Genomic DNA, 6353 nt, shown 5'->3' with positions numbered 1-6353 from the left:
ACAGCCCCACGAAACGCTATACCTTTGCTTTTGCACCTTCGCACTCACTCACTTACTCACATCGCTTCATTCGCTTCAGCGCTTTTGCATCTCTTTTGATCGAACGGCACGGCCCCCGGCAGCACGCATCTCCTTTTGCTCGCTTTCTTTCTCCGACCGCGCTTTGCGTGTGGAGAGTTTCTGCCTTCACTGCCGCCCAGCTCTTTCGCTCTCTTGCTCACTCGTACGCGCCTCGTTCGAGCTCGCGGATGCCCATTTCTTTCGGTACCGTGGTGCACTCTCTGGTGCGGTGTGCCCTCCCCTCCTGCAGGTGTTTTCTTGCTTTCTTTCTAATGTTTTGATCGTCCGCTTCGAGGGGCAGCAGCAGCATGCAGTAACGACTTTTCTTCTTCGACTTCGATCACGCTGATCTCGCCGCGTTTGCAAAACATATCGCGAAAAGTGTTTTTTTTGTTGCTGCTTGGTTTTAGCTTGTTTGGCTCACTTGTTTGTTTGTGGCTGCTGACCGTCGCAGCAGGGGGGTGAAAGACACACACATGGGCGTTTTTTTTGTTGTTGCAATAATTGATACATGAAGCGAAGGTTTCGTTTTCATCCTAGAAGATTGGCTGATGTAGGGCAAACCAATTTAGAAGCAAAAGTGCTGCATGCCTACGGTTGCATTTAATTAATTTTAGAATTGCTTTCCTCCATCCCAAAACAAAAATTGAATCCATTTTTTGAGTGGTTTTAATAATCAATCTTCCAAAGGAATGGCTGTTGTAAGCGCCAAACTCCAATGGCAAAGCAAACGGACGACAACGACCGGGCTGCCCAAAACATGGTTCCGCACAAAATGCTTCAATTCAAATGCAAATCAGTGCATTGGAAACGCACTGTACTAATAGCATAACGCCGCACAGTCACCGGCCGAACGCGCAGCGCCTTCCCCAAGGGCTGGCTTTCGTCGATGCCGCTACGCGAAAACTGGAAACGAGGAAGGTCGGGCTCTGGAGGGCGCTGAATAGGCCGGTGGGCCGTTTTATGGCCCATTGGCTTATTTTCACCCATGGCATGGCATGGCAACCGGTCCCGCTCGTCGAGAGGCGCGCGCAATGGTGGCACTGTGGGCACGCGCCTCAATTCCAATGCTCTCCCGATCCCGTGTGTGTGTGTGGCTCGCGACGGCTTGTTGAACTTGGAGTCCCACTGAAGGCCCGAACGACAGGTTCCTCTGTTTGTGGGTCCCCCCCCCTGTTTTTTAGTCGGTGAAGGAGAATTTGTATCATTTTTTCTTTGGAGTTGCCGGTTCATCGTCTTGCGAAGTTCAAGTTTAACAGGTTCGGTCGCTCGGTCCCGGTTGGGAATCGATCGATGCCTCTCGCGGTGGAGATCTCCGATCGGTTATTTGTGCTCCAAGTGTACCTTTCTTCTATGCTTCCCGGCCTCTTTCCCCTCTTTTGGGGTAAGTGATCGTGGTGTAGTTTTGAAAGAGTTTTGAACAGGCTTTCGTACTTCACCGGAGGGGCGCAGTGGGTTTTTGGAGTGTCGTCACTGAGATCAAAACAAAACAATACTCTACTTGGAACGCAAGCCGAGGGGAAGAAATCGAAAAGACACGCACCGAATGGTCAATGCTCTCTCGCAGGGCGGGAAGTGGGAGAAATTGGGAAACTCGTGTGGCTATGATAATAATCATCCCCATCTAAAGAGATCTCATCTCGCGCTCGCGGTGACCATTACCGGTGAAGAAAAATCCCTTCAGCTTTCGGCAGGTGTCGCGCAATATAGCGGAGCACTTCGAGTTTATTGGCTCAATTTCCTGCCCCGATCGATCGCTTTGCAAAACCGAAGGGCAGCAGGCTGGGAAGCTCGGTCACAGTTTCTGCAAAGGAAAGTTCTTCCGATCCGCTGGACCTTCGGGGCGGGACGATAAACTTTTACTTTTTATTGACCACAGCCAGTGTCCCAGAGAGAACCTGCCCTGGTAGATTTGGAAAGTGTTGGGGAGCTTCTACCGGGTGATCGATCTCCTCCCCGGTTTATGATATAATATCGCAGAAAGTGATCAGCAGAAAGCAGTGTCCCAGCACTAAAACGGCGGAAAGGGTTTATGTCAACGATGCAAAAAAGATGCACGCCTCATGTCACCGGCCTGATTATGCTGTACTGGCAAAGGTAAAGGCATATAAATAGGATTTATGCGTCCATAAACGATCGCGAGCTGCGCTGCGATGATGATCGTTTGCAGCACCACACTTATTTTATGTTGCCTCTCGTAAACACTTATCGGTGGATGTTTTTTGTGCTGTTCATTCATGTCCACACACACGCACACACGCACACACACAGTCACTTGGTGTGGCTTTTCATTTTTCTCGTGCGCGCCGGCTCTTAGGCTCTTCCCTGCCCGTTTGGACCATTAGGTTGGCAAATGAGCCGAGTAGGAGTAGCTAACGCCTTCTTTGGGGGGGGGAGGGCGAACACTGCGGAGCACGTACTTGGAAACGGGAAGGGGGCAGCAGGAGAAAGTGAAGAAATTACTACTAGCCACAAACGCCCCGCTGCCCCAGCCACCCAAGCCCACCCCAGACAGGTGAGGATAGTAAGGGAATTTTCCAAAAATTAAATCCACCGTACACGCGGGCTGGGAAGGTCGTTAGTGTAGTGTAGGGCGGCCGTGGCGCTGGCCAATTGACGTAGGCATCATTAATTTCGTTATGGCAGCATTGCTCCCGGGCTTATCGATTAGGGCGGCTTTTTTCTGTGTGTATGTGTGTGTGAGTGTGTAGGGAGTTTTCAATTTACTCCACGGGTTTAGCGGTACCTTAGGCTATGGGAAACCTGTCGGTATGTTTGTTTACCCATTTGGCTTATCTTGTGGCTTAATTTCCTTTTTTTTTTTGTTGTATTAATTATATTCTAATGAACCGAAGCTTGGAGAGTTCAAGGCTTGTTTGGATGTTTTAAGAGCGTCTAAGGTTTATTACTATTCTATATTTACTTGGTTATTGCATGCAAATCAATTTTCTCCTTCATTTTAATTTGCGAAATAATATTTCGCACGAAATTGTACCCTTTTCTTTCACTTCACTTTTCCTACCCTGTTTCGAGCAAACCAAAAAAAAAGAAGGAATAAAAAGCAATAACAACAAGTGCACGAAAGGTGCGAAAGTTTGCGCCACCACAACACAGCCATTCGCCGAACGCGCCGGCCACCGGCCAAGGAATCGCTCCTTCTATTCGGTTTGTTTGGTTGTTTGGGCCCGGTTTTGACCAGAAAGAAAGTGAACACAAGAAGGTTTCGGTCAGTTCGAGCTCGATTGCACGATCTCGATTCGATGTGCGTACACACTCGCACACACACACACATTCGCCACATCTTTCATTTGACCGTTGGCGAAATGAAAAATTAAACCTTCTCCAACACAACCCAAACCCCCCTTTTCGGTGCGATCGAAACGGGAACACCAGAGAAAAGCGCATAGCTTTAGGCACGAGCATCAAGAAGGGGGAGCAGCCAAGTGAAGGTGGCTGGTGGCGGGTGTTGTTGTGCATCGGTGTTTGCTGTCCGATTGACCCAATGCCGCAGAGGAGCAGAAGCAAACGAATGCATACGCAAATCCATGTGTGAATGGGGGTGGCGGCGATGTTGTGGCACAAGAAAATTTGGATCGATATGATCGCGATCGACCGTTGTCAGATCGATTCGCGTTATACCATCGATTGGCTATTATTTCGTTTTGCTTGGTGTTTCGGTTTGGCAAATTGTGTGTCTTTATGTAACGGCGAGCGCACCTCCCCGCCACCCCCCCCCCCCCCCTGTCGGCCAAAATGCATATCGCAAGGTTTGGTTGCACTTTTGTTTTTTTGGGGCCAATCATGTGGGAAAATCGTCCTGATTAACCGTGTATGTGTGTGCGAGGGCGTGTGAGATGATTTGCAAATTTGCGAAGGTAATTCTTTGGGGTGAGTTGGTAAAATTAGGATCTTACCTAACGCAAGGGTGTGAGTGTTGATGAGCGATTGAGTTATTTCTGTCCAAGCAAATGTAGCTTGTTTTTATCATGAATTTGGCCTGTTGTCTTCCCTCTGCCCTACATTCGTTGCAATTTTATTTGGGAATTAATTTGGCAAACCTTTTGAAAATTGCATGGCTGACGATGCATTCATTGCATCATTACAGCTCAGCTTCAACACACTTGTACTCGTTTTTGTTTGTTATGTTCTTCTCTTCTATATGTTGGTGTTGATATGACGTTCTTTTTCTAATTTGTTTTATTTCAATGAAACTCGCAGTTTGTTCTTTTGTCGTTTTTCTTATATCTTTATTTGTATCGTTATTTATCACACTCCATATGTTATCCGTATCTGTTCTATTCTTAATTATTTTATATCCCTCGTAATACCGTTTGTGGTGTTCAGTTTCAAAAATCGTTTGAACTTTGAATTGATATAATATTTTTCCAATATTCACACTTTTCTCACCAATTACACATACTTTTTACACTCGATACGCAACCATTCAAATCATTTAAAGGCAATTTTACTCACAAATATTATAAGCACACATTAAAATTCTTCGCCGACACCTTCTTCATTGCACCGAACCGAATGATAAACCATTCCTGCATGGAAGGCCGGCTTTGAACAGCTTCTGCACCAAATGAAGCACGCACGTGTGTGTGTGTGTGCATGTGCGAGCTTCAACGCCAACGCCAACCACCAGACCAGCGCTAGCAGGTGAAAGCCTTTCGCCCGGCTGGCCCGGGCTGGGAGCTGCAATCGAAAGTCGTCCTGGTGTGGTCCCGCAAGGAAGGGATGCGTGATGCCATTATGCGCGTCTGTTTTGCGTGATCGTCGTCTGCGTCGTCGGCGGCTGGCTGCATCATCGATGGCTAATCAAACGAGCGTAACAAAGAAGGTAACAACGCAACCGCGCGACGCTTTCCCACATATCGCAGCACACACACACGCACGCACACGCACCGGCATTACTAGTGTAGCGCGTTGGCGAGTGACAACACTGGGAGCTGGCTGCCGAACGCCGGAATAAATCAAACCGCACGCCGGCAGGCGCGTGCCACGCGGAATGCAAAGTAGTCCACCCGCCCGGCCGGCTTCAGGTTTTCGGGAGCAGCTGGAGCAGGCAGGAGAATAGAAAACGAAATTTATGACGAAACACGCAGCGATCGCGAGTGGCGCGTGAGCGTATGTGTCCCGGTGCGTATCTAAGTGGCGTTACGCATCTCCAAAGCGCAGTGAGCTGCGGAGCAAGGATTAGGCAGGTCTGTGCGCTGTGTTTGGAGCTGTGTGAATAATTTGCCTTCATCGAATGTGTCGCGTATGCAACCCCTTTCCTCTGCACGGTTGCCTATTGTGAGTGCGCCGGGGGTTTCACTTTCATTTGCGTTACGCGACAACGCACCGGCAACGTGCCCCGTACGCAAGTGACGGCCATGGCCAAAAGTGAGCGACATTGTGAGGTCTCCCGGGGGGGGAGAGGGGGTTAGAGGTGTCACAATCGCAACCGGAATCGTCGCGGCGGAACCGGCCCACAACCACGGCCAATGTCCGCAGCCCGGGAGGCCGGGAGTGAAACTACGATCGCTCACTGTCGATTTCGTTCGCGACTTTTCGAGCGACAAATTGGTCGTCCGTCGAAAGGGGGAGGGGAAAGGGTGAATCACGGGAGAGCACAGTAGAGGAACGAAGGGACGGGCCCTGCAGGAGCTGTACGAATAGGGCGGATTAACGTGGACGAGTCACATATATCACTTGTCGAATGAAAATAGTCACATTAGTTCCGCCGCGATTGTGATTTAAAAGCGGTTTATTTTAATTAGGAGTTAAACAGTTAAATGGTTCAACTTTAGCACAACATTATGCAGACAATCTGTTGCTGGCGTGTATGCCCTTCAAGCGTATATCTAATTAAAATGCAAAATAAGAGGTTTTATATCATGAAACATTAGTTTCTGCCAGTTGAGCAATGTTTTATTATGAAATTTAAATCAAATTATGAACAAATATGTGTTAACGTGTTTAAAATATGTTTCTCTTTAGACTTTATCTTGTTTTTTATGTTAGTTTGCATATCTTTTGACTAATGCATGTATTATTTATCTCTTTCCCTTTTCTTATAATTTTATTTTGTCCGTATTTAATTAGATCTCTCCTAAACATGTTCGATTTATTCTTCCAATTTCGCTCGATTTTGCGCACTTTCCTATCCGTTCAAATTGTTGCATATTTCACGGAGGATTTTTCACGCACGCAAAACCCAAACCAGCCAGCACCTGCGCGCCTCTGTGCAAATTTTCTATGCGCGGAAAATCAAATTCTTCTGTCCGCCGTATAAAGAATTGCACGAG

Source organism: Anopheles arabiensis, chromosome 3 (genome assembly GCF_016920715.1).
Source record: "Anopheles arabiensis isolate DONGOLA chromosome 3, AaraD3, whole genome shotgun sequence".
NCBI lineage: Eukaryota > Metazoa > Arthropoda > Insecta > Diptera > Culicidae > Anopheles > Anopheles arabiensis.
This window is presented reverse-complemented; position numbering follows the sequence as displayed.